Source organism: Mobula birostris, chromosome 2, assembly GCF_030028105.1.
Source record: "Mobula birostris isolate sMobBir1 chromosome 2, sMobBir1.hap1, whole genome shotgun sequence".
Lineage (NCBI taxonomy): Eukaryota > Metazoa > Chordata > Chondrichthyes > Myliobatiformes > Myliobatidae > Mobula > Mobula birostris.
In genome coordinates, this window is record NC_092371.1 from 140,674,194 (window position 1) to 140,701,124 (window position 26,931).

At 40.1% G+C, this 26,931-nt stretch overlaps 1 long non-coding RNA gene across 3 annotated transcripts; it reads right to left on the reverse strand.

Moving 5' to 3' along the window:
- Positions 1-3,851: 3,851 nt before the first annotated feature.
- Positions 3,852-26,624, reverse strand: LOC140191910 (uncharacterized). Of its 3 annotated transcripts, none has more exons than XR_011883957.1 (3): positions 26,438-26,624; positions 25,735-25,800; positions 3,852-8,083 (listed from the first exon to the last, which is right to left on the reverse strand). It is a non-coding gene; the product is annotated as an uncharacterized lncRNA (long non-coding RNA). The 3 variants fall into 3 exon arrangements; XR_011883956.1 differs by having other exon boundaries at positions 25,735-25,949; XR_011883958.1 differs by lacking the exons at positions 25,735-25,800; positions 26,438-26,624 and adding an exon at positions 8,776-9,044 and having other exon boundaries at positions 3,852-6,553; positions 7,827-8,083.
- Between the last annotated feature and the right edge of the window lie 307 nt (positions 26,625-26,931).

Here is a 26,931-nt window from a genome sequence, read left to right on the forward strand (position 1 = left end):
TTAAAAAGCCATTTAACCTCAGAACATTCATTCACACCAATGCTGACGAGGTTTTGTTATCTTATTGATGCTTTATCTTGCATTCGATTCGCTTCAACTTGATGGCTTATTATTGTATATGAAGCATTGGAACTCCTTTATGGATTACATGCACTGGACTGAGATAATTAAAACAAATGATACCATTTATAATTTTTACAAGTTGTAGGTTTTCCTTCCACTTTCTTGATCCATATTGTGCAACTCTGATACATCAAGCCAAGACTTAGCAAAATTGGCATTTTGCTCTCGACTCTGATCATTTAGGTTCATTTAATATCTGAGAGTCCATACGGTATACAATGTGAAATTCATACTCTTCACAGATGCTCACAAAACATGAGACCACATAGAGTGAATGATAGAACAGTGAAGCCCTGAAACCCAACCCCACCCTTCACAGAAGCAGCAGAAAAAGCATTATTGCCACCCTTCCCCTAGGTCTTCAAAAACCACTGGCACCATCTCCACTAATGCCCACTGAATTACTGACAAGCACCATTTTGATAGTTCATCCAATGATATGTATCATCAAAAGTTTCCTGCTCAAATTGATTTCATCAGCCGTTTCACTGGCTATGGTTAAAAATTATGATTAGAAGTTAGAGGCCATAGTTCATTTAGGCCAAATGCATATTTATGTCCATATTTCCATTATTACTGGCTGTCTTCATATTTGTTGTTGAATTTGGCTATGTAACTATCTCACCACAGGTACTGTCTCATTGCCCTGTTAAAGTTGCTGAACGTTCCACTGGGGAATTATGCATATGCAGTATTACAAAGTTTGTTGCAAGTTTCCTTAGGAATGTACATTGAGATAGGTTGGTAAGGCTGTACTGGCATGATCTTTCCTGGAGATCTTCTGATCACCTCATTTAATATTTAACATCCACCCTAATTGCTGCAGAATTGAGAAGAAGTTGCAAGTCAACACTTATGAGTACAGATTCACCATAGCTAGACTGCATAAGATTCCTTCCATGAAAGGCATTAAAGAAACACTTGGCACACACAGAATTCTGGAGGAACTCAGGACTGAAATATCAGCTGTATTCTATTCCGTAGACGCTGCCTGGCTTGATGAGTTCCTCAAGCATTTTTTGTGCATTGCTTGGATTTCCAGCACCTGCAGATTTCTCTTGTTTGTGAAAGAAACGCCTGGGTTTAATAATAGCATAGTAGTTAATGATAAAGTTTGCTAAGACCAACTTCAATTCCAGATTTATTAAAATACTTGAATAAAATTTGCTACAAATTACCTGTTTGTTCTGTAAAATGAAAGTTCGTGCTCAAGCAATGATAATATGAAGTCAATGACTGTTTAAAATAAGTTTTGTCTGTTCAGTAAAATAATCTATGAGAGAGAGAGAGAGAGAGAGAGAGAGGAATGCAATGACTTAATTAGTCTTTAGTACAGTCAAGATATGCTCTAAGAAGAAAGACTCCCACTAATGTAGACATATTCAGGTTTCTATCAGGAGATTCCAAAATACAGACATTGAAATACTTATGGAAGGCGTTCACTGTTATAATGAATGAGAAATGTCAGTCAATTTATCCAAAGTAAGCTTCCACAAATTGGTTTAATAATGACCAGATGATGTTTTGCTTTCCCCCCACAGATGTTGTTTGACCCACTGAGTTCCTCCAGCTGTTTGTTTTTATTTTTACTCCATATTCCAGCATCTGCACTCTCTTGCGTCTCATTTTTAAGCTATGTTGTTACATTGATTGGCACACTTGGGAAAAGGTCATGTTCTTCAGGTTGGGATTAGGATCACTTACCGCACCTGAAAAACAAGACAAAGGCTTGCACCTTCAGAACACATTGCATTGTGCACCAGGTGCAAACTGAATGGGGTCTGTTCTCTGGGAGCAAGCAACCTTACAGCTGAATGAAAAAAATTCCAGGTCAAGGTGAAGGTCAGGAAAGGCCTTCCTTGCAGAGTTTTTGAAAAACAGTAAGCAGGACAAGCGATATTTACTTATATTTGCTTATACGAATTATAAACAGTGGAATACTAAATGTGGGTTATTAATAGAAGATCTGCCTCTACTTGAATATGAAAGTTTCTTATTTCTTTCAAGTAGGGTACTTTTATGTAAGGTGATGAGCATTCTCAGTCACGGAGCAAAGTAGAGTACATTGTAAACTCAACTCAACGACTTATCTGATAGCGACGGCCAAAGATTCTCATGTATTTTGGGGTTGCCAGTATTTATTCTCAGAACTATTAACGTTATTTGTACTGCAAAACAAGCAGGGTGCTGGTGGTCGGGATGCTCACAGACTTGTGTTACTGAATGTAGTATTATGTTTCCAAAATAATTAAAGGGCTAATAACTGGAACCACCTCCTACAACAAAGCTGTTCTACTCCACACGGTTTTAATAAATGCTTTATTTATTTTTCCTGAGGTTATAAATTCCCTTTAAATTCCCTTTGCTCGATCTCAGAAGATAGATGCCATGCACCACTCCCCTGATGTTACTTTAACAGAATTACCAGACAAACACTGAGGAATTGGTGACACTATTTTGTCTGCGACTTTCCAAATAACGGTGTGTGAGGTTCAACGGAATGAATCAATAATGGTGTCCTAATGCTAAATCTTTTTTTTGGATTTAAACTTTAAGTATTTCCTTGGAAAGCTTTAGTTTCAAAGTCACAGTCTGAGGATGACTGGAATCATAGCGGCACCATACAGACAAGAATCGTGTATTCTTTATGTCTTAAGCCTGATTTTGTCGTTACTAGAAAGACGGAACTGGTGGTCCAGACAGTGCAGCCAAACTTGGAGTTTAAATTGCACTTTCACGTTGTACTGTTGTGCACGGGCAGCGGAATGAAACGACTGAATGTGAACTACAAAGTTCGCATTGCATCAAACCTAATATTAACTAGAATCCACAAAATCTAGAATAAAATGCTGTTTTTATTTTAACAGAATCTCTACTACGAGTTTTGGAATCATTTTGTAGGATCGCACAGAAATGAGTATAGCCACACATAAAAGTAAATGAGCGAAACTCGGTATGGTATTTTCACTGTGTGAACCCGTGATCGTGAGGTGCAAGGTTGAAAATAATTGGTGTGCCTAAGTGGCCAAGGACTGGAGGCGCCCCCTTTACTTCAATAAAATTAGTGGAGACAGGCGGTAGGAACAAGAAAGAACCCTCAGCACAAGGCGAAAGATAGCAATCATCAACTCGATTAAACCGCTCCCAAATCTCTTCAGCCTTCCATTTAGGTGTCCAAGAATTCCCATTGTTTTGGCTTGGAGCTGGAGCTCTGGAAGGGCAGTAGGGTAATGACACTGGAAGCAAAATATTGGGTTTTCACCAGTGGATATCCGTTACATGTGAACTTCCCTCTGGCGCCAGGAGGCATTTGAAGAGGTTGGGGGGCAAGATCGCAGATGGACAACAGTGTATTGGAAGTTCGGGAATCTCATTTAAACTCAATTTGCGGGAAAAAAAAATATCACTTGTAGGTTTATGTGAAACTTCTAAGGATGGATGTGCTTAAAAGCCACCGGTCCGCCAGCTGGCCCACACACACACATTCAGGGTACCTACAATGGGCACGATAAAGCAATTTAGGTCAATTTTGCCTCACGTCCAATAAAAAAAAACGTCCTTTTGACACCGTGCCGACAGCACATTCTTCAAACTCCGAAATATTTGGTTCAGCAATGCAAGAAGTTAGAAATGATGCAAATAGGTTTTTAAAAAGTGTCGGAAATTGTTTTTTTTAAATACAAACTTTAACTTGCAAAAATGAGCAGATTATGCAGAACAAATTTAGGAATTTCCATTTTATTAATCTCCCCTCCAACCAGTAACAGGGTTTTAAAATCATTTCTGTTTCAGCTTTATAAAGGTGCTCCCGCTATGTGTCTCCTTCATCCGAATGACTATTTTTACATTCTTTGGCAGCTTCCAATACAGAAATAGTATTTTTACGTGGCAGATAAGAGAGAGCAAATTGGCAGTGTTTTCTTTCGACTGTTCTTTCGAATTCCAGTGTCGTAAAACCAAACAGGGTGAGCCTGGCTGGTTAAAGATTCAATAAATCAGCAAGTCTTTGCTCTGTCTGAAGATGGTCGAGACAGTTTCACTGCTCCTCATTTTATAAAAACACGATTACACCTTTTATCTGGCGCCGCGATTGAATGTGCAGCGATAATTTCTAAAATAACAATTAATGCTTTGTTACTTTGTTTTAAACTGGTGTATTTCTTCATGCCTGCCCGTACAGAGGAAGAAACTGCTCGTGTCCAGGCGTTGTAATCTCTGCTTGCCGCTACCGCAGGACTTCTCCGCCTCACTGACAGATGAAGACTGCGATAGACGTTTATCTTTTACTCTGTAACACTGGTTGAAGGAGCATCACCTTGTCCGAAGCCCTCATCAGGACGGGAGGTACACTGATGTCACTCAGCGTTCATGGTTCGCACACTCCCTCTCGAAGCATCCTAACACCGCCTCGTGTCCGAACCAGTATTTCTTTCTCATTGAACACAACAGGGGAGGTGTGTATTCGACTCCAGATAACGTCGACGGCTTATTCATTTCCATTGATGCTGGTTGACCCACTGAGGTGCTCCAGCATTTTGTGTGTGTCGCTTCACATTTCCAGCATCTGCAGAATTTCTTGTGTTTAACCCTTATCATTTCTGTTGGGCAAAATATGCTTGGTGTATCATTACAGAAGTGTACAAGAACACAATGATATAGAAAGGACCAGGAGCAGGGGGAGGCCATGGGCCCCCGGTGTTAAATATGATCGTGGCTGACCTATGTTGCCCTCTGCTCTTCTACGCCATATCGCCATTTTAAATGCTTCTAATGATCCAGCATCCACCAGTCAACGGCGCAGAGAGGGGCAGAGAATCATTGCTCTCTTCAGGAGCTTTTAAGTACCTCAGTTTTAAATAACTGCAAGTTATGAGCACTTTCAACCAATGGATCTACCAACTCTGCAGCAAATTTGTTTGAAACCATAGCATGCAGTCCATTGGGTCCCAATAATATGTTCACCTTCCTCTCGAATATATTATCCCATGTAATTGGAAATTTGTAAGTTGTAATAGTTTTTGAAGTAGCCCATCTGATATCTTAGGGCTATTAGTAATGTCTTCCATAGTTAAGACTGATGCAAAAAGGTTTATTCACCATATTGCTATTTTCTTCTTTTCTGTTGTTAAGTCACCAGTCTTGTTCTCTAGAGATCTGACTGGTTGCATCATGGTCTGGTATGTCAATTTCAAGTGAGCAGGATCATAAGAAGCTGCGGGGCGAAGTAGCCTCTGTCCAATATATCATAGTCACATCCTTCCCCAACATTGGTAACATCTACAGGAGGCAATGTCTCAAGAAGGCAAAATCTATCATCCATCCACCATCCTGCCATGACGTTTTCTCAGTATCTGGTTCGGAGATACAGAAGTCCCATGCCAACAGGTTCAAGAACAGTTACTTTCCATCAACCATTTGATTCGTGAACCAACCAGCACAACTCTAATCACTAGAATTTAGCAGCGCTATGACTACTTTGATCATCTTGCACTAAGATACTTCCTTTTTGTTTGTATGTTTTTTTTAGTCTTCTACTGCTGGGCTGTAAAATATCCTGGCTCTCTAGCTTTTGTTACTTTGGATGTCCAATTTCTGAATTGACCATTATACTTTTTAAACCACAAACTGTGTATTTTTCTTCCAGAAGGCCAGCTGTTTGAATATCTGCCCCCATTCCTCTGCTGACCTGCTCCATAGTTTGGTTACCCCATCTACCTAATACTGGTCCTCTTTCTTATCATTATAATTGTCATTCGTTAAATCAAGGTCACTGCTGATGAACCTGTGGGGTTCATTTTCAAATAGAATTTGGAATTATATCACACTGTGGTCACTAACCCCTATGAGGGTTTGACTGGAGGATTGCTTATTAATCCTTTCTCATTGCTTAAGACCAAATCTAAAGTAGCTCATTCCCAGCAGTAAGCTCTTATAACATGTTACTCCAAAAAGCAGTTTCTTCTTCAATACACCTACCAGTTTAATTTGTTCATTCAAAATATGCATTAAAAGCTCCCATGGTAATTACAGTTTACTTCAAACATGCCCTGAGAGATCACCATTTATGCTCAGTCACATTTTGGGGTTCTTTGGACTTAAGACCACTTTTGTCTAACCCTAACTCTAACCCTATATAGTGCACTTTGCTGAAATCTTTCAAAATTATCCAAGATTAGCGTGATGTGTCAATTAAATATTCATTTGTAGTTAATTGTAAAGACGTGTAACTGTTGACAGTCAAATATAAAAATTTATGGTTTGTGAGTGTATCACAATGAAATCAACAGATCTGCTGCTCTCTGATCCTGTCCAGTTATTTGAAAAGGAGCGAACTGCGTGCAGAGAGGACATAAATTTTAACCGCCATTGGAACCTAACCAGAGCAGATGTTATCAAGTCAACTGTTTCCATGCCTTCCAATCACATTTGTCTGGCAGAGAGAGAGAAAAAATAAGTGGGATGGTTTACTGATACAAAATAATTAGCGGAAAAGCAAAATACAAGGGAAGCACATTTACTGTAACCCTGAACTTTTCTAGACTGACTATTACAGCTAGGTATTTCTGCCATCTGAGTAACAGTTTTCATTTTTATTTTACTCGGATTAGCAATGTTTATATTGAAGTGGAGACAATTTCACAGAAGATGCATTAATAAATGTCTGGGGCTGGAGTGCACAAATGAGGTAAATAGGGCTGTATATACTGACGTTTTGAGAGCAGGGATGTGGATAATTGTTTGGCACATCCGAAATCAAATCAAATATCAGCAAAGGACAAGTAATTTACAACTCAGGAACCAGCACTAGAGCTCAGGTTGATGGTGACCCTGATGGATTACCATTTCACCGAATTTTGTGTCTACAAATCAGGACGCGCTATTTGATCAGTGTGTTGACTGTGCCCAGATTATTATTGATATGGGTGGAAAGGAAGCGGGCTATGCGCAATCGTTAAAAGAAATATTATTCTAACCCCGCTAGTAAATCGCCATTCTAACGGTGGACGTCACATATCAATGCACCTGTGGTCTTTAAAACAAATCTACCATTTGCCCATCAATTCGCCAGCTGAACCATCGCTTCCACCGTGTTAATCTGACACATTTTAAGCAACTCGTTTATGCAAGAAACTTGCACTTTCTATGTTAATTCTGTGAATGTTGGACTTGGAAAAATATTATTAAATTTAAAAGGATTGATATGAGGGGAGGTGGTGTTTAGTCCGGTTTCAGAGTAAAACGATTTAGCAAACAACTTCATTCTTTCCAATTGTAAATTCAGTTCAAATTTCAACATCAATGCATTATCGGCATGCAATATGTTAAAATTTAAACGGAATTGAGAGATGAAGAGATCCCTGCAAGAAGTTTATTATAGCCTGCGACTCGCATCCTTATTCACAATCCGATTTTCGTGGCCGGCAGAACTCTAGCTGCAGTGCATGGTGGAGAGTTGCTGTTGATTTATTTGTGTTTGTCAGTCTGACTGATCTTCAGCGATTATTTATGATATAATGCCAAGTGGACGACCTGACAAATTATCAGAACAGAGGTCGTGGTCAAATTCTGCAGAGCTGCCACACATTTCCTCATTGACTTTTAAAGGCACGAGGACCTGGAAAGGCGAGGGAGCTTTGCAAGTCTTGATCTATCTGCCTGCTTGAATTAATGATGTAAACTGGCGGCACTTGTATTAAACTCACCGGGACGGTATAAAATTTCATTTTTCTTGCCTCCAAGTATCCTCGTTTGGAGTCAGTTCTGCTCTCGCTGAGATAACGGTGCGGCAGCTACAAAGTGGCCCAGTGGTGCGGATATTTACTTAGAGTCATCCTTTCGCTTCACTCCTTTCATAGGTAATGCAGGGACTCCGGGGATGTGGCGAGATCTGTATCTTTGTTTCCCCCTTAGAGACTAAAGTGCTATCGGGATGCCCGGCCATAGAGTGCGAGAGTAAAATCTAGAACACAATGAAAATATTAAACTGAGATCCAGAATGACCAGAATTACCGGATATTACATGTATACTATCAAAAACCGGACCATTTAACTACTAACATTCTGTTGTACAGTATCCTTAGTTTCGCCATAAGATTCTTTATTGCAGCCTCTTTTTTTTCTTTCTATACATCCTTTTCTCAAGGTAGATGATGGTCCGTTGTACAGATTTTAAGTATCAATTAATGTGAAAATAAACCCGGATTATAAAACGAGCAAAGAGCATCACGACATATTAAAGCCGAAGCTATTACATAGAAATTCAATAAACAAAATTTGAAATGCGTCAGCCTGTATTCTTATTCACACCGCGATCCCTTCACCAAAACATTTTGTCTCAAACATAGGTTTTCATTTCCAATGACGGGGTTCATTTATACGGATTGATCCAGCTCCACATTGAGCCGATGGCTGCCAGACTTGGAGCCATAATTTCCAGGTTCTCTTGTTGCAGAAGAACGCTGATCTCCCGCTAGGTTGGGGAATGGATGGACGAATCTGCTGCTGGCACTTGGACTTAAACATTTAAGTAATTAGTACATATCATCAGTAAGGTGAGCTTGAGCCGCCAATGAATACATTAAACGTGGACTTTAATTACTAACAAACATCCTGGTTAATATTATGTTTTTTGCCTTGTTTCTATATACTTACATTGGATCCGATTTTTTTTTCTGTTGCTGGCTGTAGACAGATAGACAGCTGAAATGTTGATAATGAGATCCTAAATAAACCAAGATCATAGGAAGTGAACAACTCCAACGGAAAACCAGAGTAAGAAAGCACATAACCAATTACAGATCCCCGCTGGGAATACTGTGTCAGCAGAAAGAGGGGAGATTGCAGGAAACATAGTTAAGAGTTTATTTTTCTTCCTGCAGACTTCATCCAGGATCTCTTTCCTGCAAGAGGCTACCTGTTGTATAAAGTTTCAGCGAGGTGCCACAGACTCCCGTCAGAATTGAAGCTCGCCACCCCTCTGCTTTATTTAATGCAACAATTTATAAACAATCCTGAATCTTGAATTTTGAATAAATAACTCAGATGATGTATCGCGAGTAATGACGTGATTAAAGTAAAATAAAGTATCTTAAACAGAAATGTTTGCAGATTACTTTCGCTTTCGTAATTATGTGATCTTAATTATGTCTACCCGATGGTTAGTAGTGACGTTGGCTAACAGGTTGAGCAGACCAACAAGTTGGGTAATGAAGGTCCGTAAGCATTACTGCTGGATTCATCTTTAGGTCGCCATTTATATGTATCACTATTTTGCACTCGGGGTTTGGAGGTACAATTTCAGAATTTCAGGCAAATTTGTGAGACCAGTTAGGAGGGAGCAAGACTGTGTCAGTACAGAATAAAGAATTGATGAAGGTGCCGAGCGGGTGTGGACTGCACTAAATGAACGTTAGTACAATTGACCAAATCGAATATTGTGGTGAGAGGGACTTCTACAAACCTTGAAAACGAGTGTCCGTAGGAGTAATGATACGCACGCATCTTGGAGAACAAACATGAAAACTATTGGATTAATAAGGCAAATAGGACATTAAGCTGAATTTCTAGAACGACTGAAAAGCAGAGTTTCGTCAGACTTGCCTTGTCCTGTCAGACTACCTTAGGGGTTCGTCGAACAGTTCAGTTAACTTCATATCAAAAGAACAGAGGCGCTGAGGAAACGGCTGAAGTATTTCCTAAAATGTTGCAAAATGTAAATGTATCAGGAAAAGTTCACCAGAGTGTAATTTTGTTCCGGGAGATGAGGGGAAGATGGGAGACGTATTTTGAAGATCATCCAAGCGTTTTTAGTAGGGTAGCCATCGATAATACAAGGAGAAAGGTGTGTGTGTGTGTGTGTGTGTGTGTGTGTGTGTGTGTGTGTGTGGAGGTTGTTGGGAGAGCCTCCAGCCGATAACGACGCTGGCAAGGATAACTTTGGTTAACCAGGCTGGGTCGTGTTGTAAGTAATATGTCAAAAGCATTATCATAGCCATAACGATGCCTTCCTGAAACTGAGTATACCGGTTTTCCAGAGTCATATCAGACATCGTCATTGTTTCACTGGAAGAATCAGCCGTCTGAATTTGAATTTGCCAGATATTCGGAATGTACATTAGCGACTGGCAGTTCAGGGCATTCTGATCTTAGTTTAATACTTACGTCTACTGCGTCGTAATTTGCCATTGGCAGGTGCCGTGATGATTATAATTAAAATCGATCTGAACGAAGATGGAAGCTTAAAGTTACCGTGTCAAAATGCCCTAGCAGAGTGCATCCAAAGATGAACTGTGCACTGAAAATATTTCTTACAAAAACAACAAAAAAGTGACCGTATTGCATAGGAAGTAATAGCATGTATCAAGAAAGCCTGAGGTTGCACCGCGGGATACAAATATGTTTGAATCTTCCTGATGCCTTATCTATGAAAAATGTACTTGATTGGTCCGGTAAAAATGCAGAAGCAAAGTTAACATAAAATCAGAAGTATCATCACGTATTAATTGGGTTTGGTGTCAGTGACATTCAAGTTGGCTTCAAAGTTCAAGTTTTTATTATACTGGTACAGCAGCAATCATGAACATATCATACCTCTATCACCACCATCTAAAATTCATATTCAAATCTTAAATCAGCAACACGTCTTTCTCAACTGGAATGGCTCATGCAAATAAATAAGCAAAGTCTGGGTGATAACAATGCAAGTGTAAGAATCAATAGTCAAAGGCCTGGCGGGGTAATATATTTTATAGGGACACTCAGTTTAAGAGTGCACTTCTTAATTATTTGCATTAGGTTGTTTTACCCTTTCTCAAGCCACTGTGTGCGACGTTGAGTGTATTATCTTTACAAGGGAAAGTATACTCTTGGGAAGGTTGAGAAAGCAGCATCATAGTTATGGAACTCAGTAATCTGTGGAAAAAAATGTGCTGAAGATTAAAAGAAATATTGTTTATCATGAACTTGAGGATATGTGGAACAAGCTATCAGCATAAGTGATTAATGTTGCCTTGATTAACTCCTTTGAAAACAGCTGGATAAACAACTGGCTTGGGACAGAAGTAGAGGTTTTCAGGAGACATTGTTAGAGAATGATCAAATACTCTGTGGAACATAGTGTTTCCTGAACTGCTTAAACCCTGGAAATGTAATGCCATGGAATGAAACCAAAGCTGAATAATGTCCACTTTGAGTTCAGGTTTGCGTTTTCACATGGTCATTGTTTACAGCCAGTTTAGGAAACATTCCCTCTGTCAATTACATCAATTGGACAATGTTCATGGCAAGAAGAAAAATGCTGGTTGAATAAACAAGATAAATGACAAATTGTTATCTGCTTTATTTGGCAACTGACAATAAATGAATCTGTTATTCTTCTGTGGATTTGCTCATTTTGTTTAGTTATATAAGGAAAACTCCATCATGTTTCAACAGATGAATGGGACATTCCTTTTATATGGTCTTCCTCACTGACATCTTGCAGAATCCCTCTTCTATTGAATAGCTAGTAAAGAATGAATCACAATATATTTAAAATTCGTCTCTCTGGTGCAATTTTATTATAATTTGTGAGAAGGTCACAAAGTTCATGGACATTGAATCTACACCTAGGTTTACTCTCCTTTGGCTTCAGTGCTCCATAATAGGAGGTTGTATGTAAAGTCATTGTTGCCCCTGTTGTATCTGTGATCGAAGTCACTGGAGAGACACTGAAGCTGGTGATAGAGAAGTATTTATTCATCACAACAAGCAGGGTTTCTTATGGAGACATTTACGGTACAGGCTCTCAAACATTTCATTTTTATGGCCTTAAATTCAAAGGTAACAGTAGGTGATTCAATACAATTTCTATAGTCACAATGACATTATTCACTTTGATATGAATGGAATTGAATGAATGAATTGACATTACTTACATCCCTCAAACATATGAAGAGTAAAAATCTTTATATTCCGTCTCCGTTCAAATGTGCAATGTGCAATTATAGTAATTTATAATAAATATTATGTACAACAGGATAGTCAATATAACATAGAAATACAGTTGTGTCAGCATGAATTAATCAGTCTGATGGCCTGATGGAAAAAGCTGTCCTGGAGCCTGTTGGTCCTGGCTTTTATGCTGTGGTACCATTTCCTGGATGGTAGCAGGTAGAATGGTTTGTGGTTGGGGTGACTCAGGTCCCCAATGATCCTTCAGGCCCTTTCTACACACCTGTCTTTGTGAACATCCTGAATAGAGGAAAGTTCACATCTACAGATGGGCTGGGCTGTCCGCACCACTCTCTGCAGAGTCCTGCGATTGAGGGAAGTACAGTTCCCATACCAGGCAGTGATGCAGCCAGTCAAGATGCTCTCAATTGTGCCCCTATAAAAAGTTCTTAGAATTTGGGGGGGGGGGCATACTAAACTTCTTCAACCATCTGACGTGAAGGAGGCACTGCTGTACCTTTTTCACCACACAGCCTGTGTGTACAGACCATGTGAGATCCCCAGTGATGTTAATGCCAAGGAACTTAAAGCTGTTTATCATCTCAACCCCAGATCCATTGATGTCTATAGGGGTTAGCTGTCTCCATTCCTCCTTTAGTCCACAACTAGCTCCTTCGTTTTTGCAACTTTATGGGAGAGGTTGTTTTCTTGACACCACTGTGTCAGGGTGATGACTTCATCTCTGTAGGCTGCCTCATTGTTATTTGAGATTAGGCCAATCAGTGTAGTGTCGTCAGCAAATTTAATTAGCAAATTGGAGCTGTGGGTGGTGAATCAGTCATGGGTATACAGAGAGTAAAGTTCAGTCCGTGATGTCTGCATTCCGGTTCACGGTCGGGTCCGTGGACTCAGGACTCCGGGTCTTCCAGCTGTCCCTTGTTTGGTTGAGTTAATCATAGGCACCTGATTCCCATCTTGGGGCTTGGAATATAAGTGGCCTTGGGGTCGAGTGTGAGGTGTTGGTTTGTCTTGTGAAGATTCCCTGGGAGCAACCTGCCAGTGGAAGTCTAGCGCGGCCACTTGCCATCTTTAGGCTGCGTTAGTCAACCATCCCCTCATGGAGCCTTGCTATCGGTAGTTGGAGCCGTCTTTGTGGTATGGATTCCGCTGTTTCCCAGGCCAGCTGAGTGGCCGGCAGCCACTCTGAGCTCGGTAGGGATCCAGCTGTTTCCGTAGCCAGCCTAGGTTGCTGGCTGTAACTGCGAGTTGGAGTAACCCCTGATGCAGAGATGGAACTGTCTGTTGTTCTTTGGTGTTTGTTTCTTCTTGTCTTCGCCTCTGTGGGGTCAGTCAGGCCATTCTGCTGTAGCTCTGTGGGGGGGATCTGTCTTGTCTTGTCCTTGCCTCTGTTGGTGTCGTGTTAAAAATGAGTCCCAGCTTTTCAAAGGATAGTCCCGGCTCTATGTTGATGTACAGTTCCCAGTCTTACTCCAAGCTCCAGCCTCCAAGTTATCAGTTTCCGCATTCCAAGACCATAGACCCCTGCCTGCAGCCTCGAGAGCCGAGACCCCAGCCTGTCTCCAAGTTCAAGAGCCAAAACCCCAGCCATGTCCTGTCCAGTAGCCATGTCACGTCCTTGCCTGGTTCTGGGGTCCGAGCCTGAGGCAAGACCCAGGTCCTAGGTCCTTGTCCAGTCTGCAGCTCGGAGTCCAAGCCCAGGCTCCTAGTTCATCGTTCCTTGTCCGGGTTCCCTGTATCTAGTCCAAGTCCTAAACCAAGTCTGTATTCTTGTCCCTGCTCCTTGTCTGTATCCTGTCACGTCCCTACTCTAGTCAAGTCCTGTTCCTAGTACTTCAGTGTCTGTGTCTTGCATTTGGGTTTGTTCCCAGTGCCCCTATTGTGACAGATGCGGCTTAATACACAGCCATGAGGGGCAGCTGTGTTGAGGGTCAGAGGGGCAGAGGTGAGGGAGCCCACTCTTACCACCTGAAAAGGGGGAGGGGGAAAACCAGAGGATGGGCAAGGGTTATAGTGAGGGGGACAGAGGGAGAAAAGGGAGAGAGAGAAAAAGAATGTATGTATATAAATAAATAATGGATCCTTTTTCTCCCTCTGTCCCTCTCACTATACCCCTTGCCCATCCTCTGGGCTTCCCCCCCCCTTTTTTTCCCTAGGCCTCCTGTCCCATGATCCTCTCATATCCCTTTTGCCAATCACCTGTCCAGCTCTTGGCTCCATTCCTCTCCCTCCTGTCTTCTCCTATCATTTTGGATCTCCCCCTCCCCCTCCCACTTTCAAATCTCTTACTAGCTCTTCTTTCAGTTAGTCCTGATGAAGGGTCTCAGCCCGAAACATCTACTGTACCTCTTCCTAGAGATGCTGCCTGGCCTGCTGCGTTCACCAGCAACTTTTATGTGTGTAGCTCATGTTGTTAGTTTGATGCAAGCCAATTAACGCAGCCCCATTGTCTTAATGTTTGGTTAATATATATGCAAGCATATCATGTTCATCATTTTGCAAACTATATCACTTCGTCTGTGAGCCAGCCTGTTTATTCACAAAGGTATGTTCTTAATTTCAATTTACTGATTGCAATTTACAATCCATATTAAGAACTGAAGACTGTTTGTTGTTTGAATTAATATCTACTATATTCACGTAATTCCACAATACACCCTATCAATATAGTTGCCTTTTCATCCCCAAGATATACTAAAGTAGCTTCATATTGGCTTTATCAAATCTATTGTGTTGGGGTCAGTCTGTCTTCTTGTGGCATCAGTTGCTTATTAACATGTGAAACCATAGTTTCTGACTGTAACTGGCATCTGTAAGAACACACACATTTAGTAAAGTATTATATTTAAACAATGAATAATGAGAGAGTTGCTGTTGCCTGAAGTACTTTATTTCTTTCATTTGGATTGTTGGTTACCTATATTAGATCCTGTGACTCTCCTGTATATTTTTGTCTACTAAGTTACCATATGTAGAATATATAAGAATCAGAATAGGAATCAGGTTTAATATCACTGGTATATGTCATGAAAAATGTTATTTTATGGCAGCAGCACATTACAATGCATAATAATAAAACAGCTATAAATGATAATCAGAAATATATAGAAAAATTAAATTAAATAAATAGTGCAAAAATAGTGAGTTAGTATACGCGTGTTCATTGTCCATTCAGAAATCTGATCATGGAGGGGAAGAAGCTATTCCTGAAACATTGCATCTGCTAGCTTCTTGTACCTCCTCCTTGATGCCAAAAGTGAGAAGAGGGCATGATGGGAATCCTTAATGATGAATGCCACCTTTTTCAGAGATCGCCTTTTGAAAGAGCCTTGATGCTGGAAAGGTTAGTGTCCACGACAGAGCTGGCTAGATTATAACTTTCTGTAGTTTTTTCCAGTGCCGCACTGTGGCCCCTCCAAACCAGATGGTAATGCAACCAGTTAGAATGCTCTCCATGGTATATCTGTAGAAACTTGCAAGTGTCTTTGGAGACATACGAAGTCTCCTCAAACTCCAAATGAAATATAGCTGCTGTCGTATCTTCTTTGAAGCTGCCTCAATATGTTAGGCCCAGGATAAATATTCAGAAATATTAACATACAAGCATTTGAAAATACTCTCCATTTCCACTGCTGGTCCCTTGATGATGGCTGGTCTGTGACCCTCGACTTCCGTTTCCTGATGTCCACAGTCAATTCCTTGGTCTTACTGATGTAGAGTGCAAGGTTGTTGTTGTAACACCACTAAACCAGCTGATGTATCTCACTCCTGTATAGTTCTTGTCACCTCCGAGATTCTGCTAACAATAGTGTTGTCATCAAAAGGGGTTGGAGCTGTGCCTAGCCACACAGTCATGGGTGTAGGGACAGTAGAGCAGTGGGCTAAGCACATATTCCTGAGGTGTGACAGTGTTGATCAGTGAGGAGAAGATGTTGTTTCGGATCCACACTGATTGTGGTCTCATAGTGAGGAAGTCAAGGATTCAGTTGCAGAGGGAGATACAGAAGCCCAGGTTTTGGAGCTTGTTGATTAGCCCTGAGGGTATGATGGTGTTGAACACAGAGCTGTAATTAATAAGCAACAGCTCAACATAGGTACTATTATTATCCAGGGGTGATCTAGTGAGATTTCATCTTCTGTGGACCTATTGCGGCAATAGGCAAATTGCAGCAGGTAAAGCTCCTTGCTTAGACAAGAGTTGATTCTAGCCATGGCCAACCTCTCAAGGCACCTCAGCACAGTAGATCTGGGTGCAACTGAGTGATAATTTGTTGAGGCAGTTCACCCTGCTCTTTTTGAGCATTCGTATGATTGTCACCCTTGAACCAGCTTGGAACCTCCATCTGCAGCAATGAAAGATCAAAGATGTCCTTGGACACTCCCAGCAGTTGTTTGGCACAGATTTTCCCTGCCCTACCAGGTACACCATTTGGGTCAGACACCTTGGGAAGACTAACGCTCTTAAAAGATGTTCTGACTTTGACCTCCAATGCAGAGATCACAGAGTCAGCAGATGCTGCTGGGATTTGTGCAGCTATATTTTTATTTACCCTTTCAAAGAGTACAAAGGGAGAAATGTAAATAGCTTAACACTTTGCAAAATCCAATAATGAAAATATTGCATAATTTATAAATTCAAGGTTAGTAGAGCATCGTTCAGATTCTGATGTGACATACACTGTTTTCCTGTCTCATGCTTATAGTTATAATAATAATATTTATGTGTTCTCTTACGTACCTAAAGAAGATGATAGCTTCAGTTGTAAACAGAATTCTCATGCTTGTCATTGCCACTCTTTTCTTGTTGTTTGCCTACAGTGGAATCCTTTGGCACTTTCTAGAAGATCTAGGAATTATAATTCCACAAATGATATCATAGAGGTACTTTGAATTTGGAGAGTTTTTAAAAATTATTGGCTTTATGGTAGTCTGTGCAAAATGAACATTAGAGAGCAGTGGAGTATGGATGTATGGAAAATTCAACACCAGGGACTAGAGAAGTATAAGAAATTATAGTAGACAAATGAGCATTTTTTTAAATCTTGTGCTATCTTTCCCACGTGTTGAGATTATCCAAATAGATTGCTGTATTGGGTGATTGATATCTACTTCAGTTCTTCCATATTTTTAATTTACATTCAGGAAATATGTCTCTTTAACAAATGAGGTATTATTGGTCACAGTAGATCACACAGTATGATACGATATAAGGAAGTTCATTGCTACTGAAGCAATAAACTGTTGTCAATGTGTTGGAAGCTTTTATTCCATTTTTGGTCAGTGATGGAGAATATGAAGAGAGTTCAGAATTTCAGAGACGGCTTCACGGGGGATTCTAAAATGTAAGTTGTTGGATTTTGAAAGACTAGCAGCTCAAGTCTGAGGGATCCCAGAAAGCTGAGCAGAAGGTGACATCATCAAATTTGAATGCTCAAGGGGTCGTTAAAGCGAAATAAGGACCGGAGCAGAAAATGCTGGGAAGTTAGAGACAATATTGACTTTGAAATTTGGCTCAAACTAAACCAGAATAAGGATTGTATGTATCAATCAGTTTCAGAAAAAGGAGGGATCAATGGGATAGATTAGAAAGCATCAGAGGGCATCAAATATATTGGCTTAATTTGGGATGATAATTAAGTAAATAATTTTCGTGGAAATCCATAACTTGTTTTCACGAATTCCAAAATAGTGGATCATTGTGATCCTGGTGTGAAAGGCGGTGGAGAGCAGGTTGATCTGGATATTTTCAGGGTAAGAAAAAAAGTGCTGAAGGAATTCAGCTGGTCAGGCAGCAAGTGTAGAGGGAAATGGACTGTCAACATTTTGGGTCGAGCTCCTTCATCTGGATGCAGATCTGTTCAACTCCCTTTGCAGATGCTGCCTGGTCCACCGAGTTCCTTGATCAGTTTGCTTTTTGCTCCAGATTGCAGCATTTGCAATCTCGTTCATCTTGATATTGTTGGGGTAACTTGGTATATTAAATCTATCTAGTGTCTGTAAATAATACAGTCAGACTGTGGGGAAAAATAGGGACAAGGATAGAGCAAGCAGAAAAGTCAGTGTAGAAGTTTTGTTGGCTGAGTTTGGATAAGTAGGATCTGAAATGAGAAGAAGTAGGTCCTCGAAGCAGAATGTGGAAGAGATACAAAAAAAGAGGATAAACAACAGAGCTGTGAAGAGTCTGAGGAAGATAATCAAAGTTAGTCTACCACATTTATGGTAATCATTGATGATGCTAATCACCACAACAGCCTTGGATGCCCTGAACAAGATAACTACAAATAAGGGAATTAAACAGAAATGGGCACAGAGCAATACTGTGATGGAATATTTGAAAAGTTCAGGTTCATTGTCACCTGACTGTACATTTATACAATCAAACAAAACAACTTTCCTCTGGGCCACAGTATATAAACATATATCACACACAGCACACAAAACAAAATACTACCATAAATAAGTTAATAACATATACGCAACAGAAATTTCAAAGTGTATGTAGTGTGCAGCACAGGTAAGCAGTTAACAGTAAACAGCTCTCAGTCCTAGTGATGAGACCTCGGTTATCCAGTCAGATAGTTTTAGTCCTGATGCTCCTATACTTGTTTTCTAATGGTAGTGGGTCAAATAGATTGTGGGATGGGTGGTCAGGATCCCTAACAATGCCTCAGGCCCTTTGCTCCTGGTAAATGTCACAAATAGAGGGAGGGAGACACTGGTGATCTTCTCAGCAGCTTTTACTCTCCTGTGTAGGTTCATGTGGTCCAATACCTTGCAGTTTCTGTACCACACAATGATACAGCCAGACAGGACATTCTCGATTTTGTTCCTGTAGAAAGTTGTTAGAGTGGGTACAGGGACCTTTGCATGCTCGATCTCCTCAGAAAATATAGAGCTGCTGTGCCTCCTTGACTAATGAGAAAACGCTGTTGGTCCAGGTTAGATCATCCATTATGTGAACACTCTCTATGGCAGAACCACTGATGTGCAATGGAGGGTGGTTAACCTGTGCTTTTCTGGTGTCCACAATCATCTCTTTTGTCTTGTCCATTTTGAGATTCAAGTTACTGTCCTCACACCATTTGATAACCCTCACTGCCTCCTCTTTGTATGCAGACTTGTCACTGTTGCTGATGAGGCCAACTACTGCTGTATCATCAGTGAACTCGATGAGGTAGTTTCAGTTGAATCTGGCAGTGCAGTCATGAGTGGGTTGAGCACACAGCTCTGGGGGCACCAGTGCTCAGCAAGATTGGTTGCAAGACAGGGGTCTTTCCATCAAGAAGTCCAAGATCCAGTTACAGAGAAGACACGAGTCCCAGTGAGGAAAGTTTACCCACCATCCTCTGAGGGCCGATCTTGTTAAACACTGAACTAAAATTGATGAACAATAACCTGGTGTGTGAGGCATCATTTTCAAGGTGGGACAGGATGGAGTGGAGGGCCGAGGCTATGGCATCATCAGTACACTGGTTTGAGTGATAGATGAGCAAGAAAAGGTACAATATACCTTGGAAATAAGGCAACTCTTAGACAGAACAGAATGAGCACATTTTGTAAAGGGAGAAGAGGTGAAGCTTGGGGCCAGATTCTGAGCCAAATTACCATCAATGATACCAGAAAATATTTGGCCAAGGAAAAGTAGGTGTTAGTATTAAAGATTACTGAGAGTGCAGAAGGCAATTTTATTGAACTCAGTGCAGGAAGAAGGCAGATTTCAAGTTAAGTGAATGTAGGATGGTAGGATGAATCATTAGACAAAAGAAGATCAATGTCAGGATGATACCCGAATGAGCAGATTCAATTTTTAAAGTTAAACCTCTCAATGAGACTTTTTTTGTTAAAATTTAAAATGGAGAACTAGAAGAAGGAAATCAATAGTGGTAATTTGTTATTAAGTAGAGACAAAATAGTCCAAAAGCAATTAACAGTGGTGCTGCATCATATTGCTCACGTGATCTATGCACATTTTAATGATCAGTGAGCAAACACGTTATATGGTTGACGAGCTTATCTGGACTCTCAGATTTAATGGTAATTCAGCCTTAAACTTAAACCAGGCCATTTGAATGTCCTGAAATTGCAGAAATCTTTAGTTCAGGATAAGCTAAGGATTAATGCTGCAATTAATTCTGTTCTCCAAAGTGTTACAGCATAATTTATGTTTCATTTGCCATTAATAAATCAGTCATAAATGCTCGATTAAACTGTACTTGTGTCCGTCCCAGCCCTTCCTAAATTTGCAATAATGATATCATGTCATACATTGGATCTCAAAACAAATGAAGCATTCAGTTGGTTTAAATTATTAATGATCTTATTTCTAATTAACATGCCTAATTTACGAATATTACTTAAAAATGTACAAAGATCAGATAGCATTACGTGTAGTGGTGTAGGATGAAAACTTCTTTGCTAATGTGGGAGAATATGCTTCTCCTTAAATTTTTGCTCTTCAAGATGATGGATGCTAGTACTGGCAAATAAACATTTTCCATTTTAGGCAACATTAGCCACTTCAAGGCCAGGTTTAAACCAGTAAGAATCAGAGCAAAACTGTCTGAACTAATTACTAAATGTCTGAACCCATCAACAAAGATCACTTTAAACTTCATGAAGTAACATTTTCATATTAGTCACCCTGATGTTAGCAATTAGCAGCAAATGTAGGGCAGTTCTGACCTAAAGGCCAGTGCAGATTATAAACAGGGCTAAAACTGCCCACACTTACATCACATAAATAGATTGCAAACGCATCCATCCCATTAGTTGGTACTGGCTTTGAACCCAGATCCCAGAGGTGAAAGTATAAAATATCACCCATGACATCCAGAGAAATATGTTATTGATGTACCATTGGGATCCCACACTGAAAATGTGTGCTTTTCCAAAGGGAGTGTGTTTTGAAGTTAAACTAACTGTTTGTTGGATTACAGAATCAGAAAATGAAAAATAAACAGACTGCAGAAGTCTGCTGTGGACAACATTGAAACAAACTGGAGCAGCTTAATCAAAAATCCACTATAACCATTAACTTCAAATGGATGATTAACTAATTTTGGAGCACTTTTAGCTTTATAGACACAAAGCTACAAATCAGTGGTCTTTGGTTATATATGACAATAAGGCTGCCTAAGGAAGTTTTTTATCCTTGTTGTACCTTTGGGCCCAAGCATAAGATGAACATGCTAGTAAATATAATGGAAGCTGAAAAAGAATGACACCGTAAAATAAAATCACTTGTTATTTCAAAGAAGTGTTCACAATGAAGCTGTTAATGATGGTGCTGAATTTATTTGTTGGAAAATATGTTTTTGAGTAAATCAAGAGTTGGGAGAGCTTTGCTGTACTCATTGCGAGTATATTTAATTTTTTTAAAGAACTGTTCTTTGGTTTAATTCCCAGTCTGAAGTTAACTGAACAATTATGTGCCTATGGAGAGCAGCAATCACACTCCTGATCATTCTAGTGTCTCTGTATGATTGATGAAATGTGTATGTTTGGTTTAATAGCCTGATAATGTTTACTGACTGGACTCAGTCGATGAGGGGTGACAAGGTACCATGAATTCACTGCAGGTGTTGTGTATATTGCATTATGATTGGCTATCTTCAAAGTGGGGGATAAATACTTCAGATAAACTGATATATTACCTGTACATCTGATTATTCTCCCATGTTACCTTTTTACTTTGGTCAGGGACTCCTGGTATATCCAGCAGTTGGACAGCATGGAGTCTAGTGCTGTGTTGAAATTACCTGGAACTGCTCCACTGACAGAGATCTCACCCATTCAGAACATAGCCATTCATATAGAAACTGATAACTCTGGAAACAACGTGAATGAGATTTTCCAGCATTTTCTGTTCCTACACCAGAAGATATGTTTAGAAAGGGTTGCCGCTCTGACATTGATAGTACAATTGAGATTTCAGGTCATAGCCCTTTAGTCAGACTGGGAAAGAGAAAAATCAAGTTTGTTTTAAATTGCAGATGAATTAGGAGTGAGACAGAGAAGAGAAATGGAATGTTTCTGATAGGCTTGAATTGTTATGGGAATAAGTTGTAGGGATCATCTGTCAATAAGTTCATGAGAGCATTTAGACAGAAAATAAATAGGAAAAAAATGAGGGTAGTATTTCCAGGTGAAATAGTGACTGACTTGTATGTATTCCAGTCTAGCGTATTGCATTTTGTGTTCATAATGTGTTTCCCCCACATTGAATGACCACTTTGTGAAGCACCCCCATTTAGTTTGTGGGTGTGAGTCAGAGGTCCTAATGGTCTGCCACTAAATTTTCTATCACATTCTCACTCTGACCTCTTTGACTTCCTGCACTCCAGTGACAGTGACCAATGTGAGCTTGAGAAACCACACTGAATCTGGGATGATAAATTATGTGGCAGGCAATAAGGAGTCTTGATTTGTTCCTGAGGATTGAACACATGTGCTACATTGCAGCCATTTAGACTTCAGACATTAACTTCTACAACTTCAGGTAACTAATTTCCCAGTCTTCAGCAGAACTAGCCATTTTTATTGTAAGCCATCCATTTTGATACTTTTTCAGCTTTTCACTGTTTCTCCTTCCTCTGTTATTTTCTTTGTCTGTAAACCTTCAGTTAGGAAATTGCAGCATGTAAGGGTTACGATACCACACCAGAAAGTTATGGAGGGTAATTGGGCTCATCAATGAGAGGGATGGACCAAAAGAAATGTTATGGTTACTCGTCAGTTATTGCACACATTGCACTTCAGAGGTTTCTGGCCCTTGAACCTAAAGGAAAGAATATGAACAGCATTGTGTAAATGAAAGTTCTTCATGTCAGTGATCATTAAGTTCCTTATAGAAAGGAGAAATTATACATATTTTTAGCCAGCAATGCATACAATCTACTTAATCTTTTATGTCTAAATGGGTGACTTAACCTCTGTGGTGTCACCTTATCTATCCCTTAAGTAAAATATTCAGTTTTTATGAAGTGGTGAACCCAGAGAATTAAACTAAAATGATCGAGTGATAAATTTGTTGTGGACTTGAGTGTGTGATATATTCACCAGCTGTTATATGATGTGCTTTTTAAGCAAAGGAGTACGAACATTCCTCCTGATATGGCAGCTTTAGACTTAAATCCCTCTTTCACAGTGCTTGAATTTTTAATGAAGCAATGATCTTCCCTTAGAATACAATATTCCTACCTAGATTTTGCCAAATAATCAGTGTTTATTTAAAATAACACTGGGATAATCTGAAGAGGATATTTCTAAGGACGATCTTTTCAGAAAATATGTCAATGGCACATAGATCACATATCTGGCAGATAGTCAGCATTGATACAGATTATTCCATCTAATCTACATTTGGTCTTGCATTTGATCTTTAGGTTATAATTCTGACGATCAAACTCATCATTTTCTTCATTTTCTTGATGAAGGTATCACACATCAAACATGTAGTTTGAAAACATCTTGGTATCTTGCCATTGAAAATGGACTTCATTGCAGTGGTTTTATTTTTTTTATTTATACACATTTAAGGACATTTTTGAGACTCTGCTTCATTAGAACATCTGACCTGATATTAGAACAGGTCAATTTTTTTCGTCAAAATAGGACAAGATTTCTTACCCAAGTAACTAAAGGCTTAATATTAATTCACTGAACAGACTAGGTTTGAGCCTATCATTCAGCAGCTGCCAACCAAATGATCGTTTCCAGTGATGATTTACCGCGACTTCCCAACGCCTCTGGCTACCTTATTAGTCCTTTCCCATTGCCTCTCCAGTCTCTAATAATCATTAACGATCTAACATCTAATTAATATGACTAAACTGCGCGATGAACTCAACAGATTGGCTGAACAAACGAATCTTCACGGGTTCAGGCACATGGTTCAGGCTACGAAAACACGTCAAGTTATCGTATTTCACTGACAACTGTGAAATCCGAAATTGATGCATGGTCCTGATGAAGGGTCTCGGCCCGAAGTCGACTGTTTACTGTTTTCCGCAGATGTTGACTAGCGTGCTGAGATCCTCCAGCATTTTGTGTGCGTTGCTTTGGGTTTCCAACATCTGCAGATTTTCTCGTGTTTGTTACATTTGTATTCTGCGGCCTGTGAGCCGCGATGATTTGGTAACGTGCCGTGTAAAATACTGGTGAAGATCAATAAGTTAGGCAGCGGTGTACGTGATTTCCAAGGCGTTTTATAAGGCATTGGACAGACCGAACTTGGATTATTGTGAGCAGATTTGGGCTGGCATTGGAGAAGGTCCAGAGGACGTTCACGAGAATAACTCCAGGAATGAAAGGGTTAACATATGAGGAGCATTTGTTGGCACTGGGCTACTACTCGCTGGAGTTCAGAAGAATGGGGGTGGGGGGGATCTCATTGAAACCTCTCCAATATTAAAAAAACCTAGACAGAGTGGATATGGAGAGGATGTTTCCGATAGTGGGGAGTCTAGGGCCTGAGGGAACGCCCTCAAAACAGGGGGATGTCCATTTAGAACAGATGAGGAAGGATTTCTTTAGCCAGTGGGCAGTGAATCGGTCGAAATCATTGCCACAGATGACAGTGGAGGCCAAGTCATTGAGTATATTTAAAGCGGAGGTTGATAGGTTCTTGATTAGTCAAGGCGGCAAAGGTTACGGGGAGAAGGCAGGATAATGGGCTTGAGAGGAATAATAAATCAGCCATGACAGAATGGCGGAGCGAACTCAATGGACCGAACGGCCTAATTCTGCTCCTTTATCATACCGTTTTATGCTCTTATGATGAGAGAAGGAGCCTACCCGCACTGTAGGTTTCAGGACCAAAGCTCTGTAAAAATCGAACTTAAGGTCATAAAATCAAGTCGGTGTCATATGTTCGGCTTTGATGCGTTCCAGAGATTAGTGTAAATGTGAATCAGTATCGGTATTTCTGACAATATGAGGTGCAAGCTAAGAGCAATTGGAATGAAACTGAGATCTGTTCAGTTTCAGATTGCAACATTTGACAATTACAAGATCTTCTTGTAAACTTATCTAAAACATGAGGATAATGTAGCAAAGAGACACTGTTGTCGCGCTATTACGAAGTGAAGGGTAAAGACAGCAGCCAGCATAGGGTAACCGGCATGTAATCTGAGGAGCAATTGTCATTCAGTTAAATCCTCTTCAGCAGTAGTGAGACTGCAAAAGATAGTAGAGGAAAACATTATTGAATGTTTTACCATGAACAAAATGGGACAATAAATACCAATAAACATCAAATTAAACTGAATGAAATAAGTCGTCCTACGCGGAGAAAGGAGGTGCAATAACCACAGTTCTGTTCGCTCCTTTTTGCAGTTCTAATAGTGCGGGATCTGAGCCAGTCACTAACTTGTGCAAAGTGCAGTAATGAAGCAGCACGATTTCGGGCCACACTGAGAATTTAAGCTCAGCTGTCACTAATGTCCTGCCTTCTCCGAAGATAATGCTCTGCTTTTCAAATTGGGAAACAGGCCGCCCATTAGCTTAAAAAAATGCGTCAGGCTTCAGACTCTAGATATCTTCAGTGAAAGCACGGGCTGAGTTGTTTAATTTCGTATCGTTCCTAATCAACGGTAAACCATTTGTCACTTTACAATCAGAGGACCCAAAGAATTAACGAGAGATTGCAACTGGCGATCCTACCTGACATGGACTTGGGACTTCCAGCCATTCCCATCGCTTCGTTACTTTCGTTAGTGGAATGGCAGTCTACAACGGAGAGTCACTGTTATTCTAGGTGTGGTCTATTTCCCGCTCCAAAAACGTCCGCGGTATTCGACTATATTAGCTGGACAAATACTTTGGTCTATTTTCACCCTGGGCTCAACCCTGAGCAACAGGAGCTGACCAGCTCTCTCCTATCGAAATCAATAAAGATTATTTCTCAGAACTAAGATTTAATTTTAATGCATTATAAAATGGAAATGTTGAACGGCTGGAGGAGAAACATGGCAGGCTTTCAAAATGACCCCTACTGATATGTTTGAAGGACATCATCTAACACAGGTAGTTGATAAAGTTTTAATAATATTATGATAAACATTTAAAGCCGTATAGATATTTTAATGCCTAAAATTGACACTATAATAAAATTTATATAAAATAATATCCTTTAATTAATCCAAGGAATGTCCATTTTATATAAATAATATGAATATTCTGCCAAGCCCAGCTCTAAATATCTTTTCATGATATTTACTCCTTATAATATTTCCAAACCCTTCCTTTTCTCAGGTTTGACCGCCTTGGTCCGAGACTGGATTTTAGCTGATAATTGCCATTAATCTCTCCCATCCTCTGCCTTTTATTCATTTACGAAATCAATCATTTCTATCATAAATCTTACCTACGGGCAATCATTTCTCTCCCCACCTGCACAAACAAGTCCGAGAACAGAGAATCACAAACTTCATAAATCTCGCACGGCTGTCTTTACATTTTCAGAATTTACTGCCTCCTTGGTTTACATTCTATAAGCCAATGATGCTGGCGAGAAATCCGCTAGGCGCTCAACTTCACCACACCCCCCAACAGGAATGGTCCCAGCTAAGCTGAAGATACAAAAGGAAAGTGATGAAAATAGGGATTCAACGCAAGTGGAAAGTACGATGATCCAGGCGTGGACTGAACGTTGGCTTTATGACTGAAAGATAGCATCAGGTTTTATTCATAGCTATTGACGTTCACGCGGAGAACCAGCACAAAATGTGTGGCCTCTTGGAGCTCCCGTGTTTCCTTACATAAGCCATTGTTTTCCGAGGCCCAGGAGAAACTTTAAACTCAAGTCTTAAAGCAGAGCAAAAGAGGATCTCATCATTCTATTTCCTCAAACTCTCGATC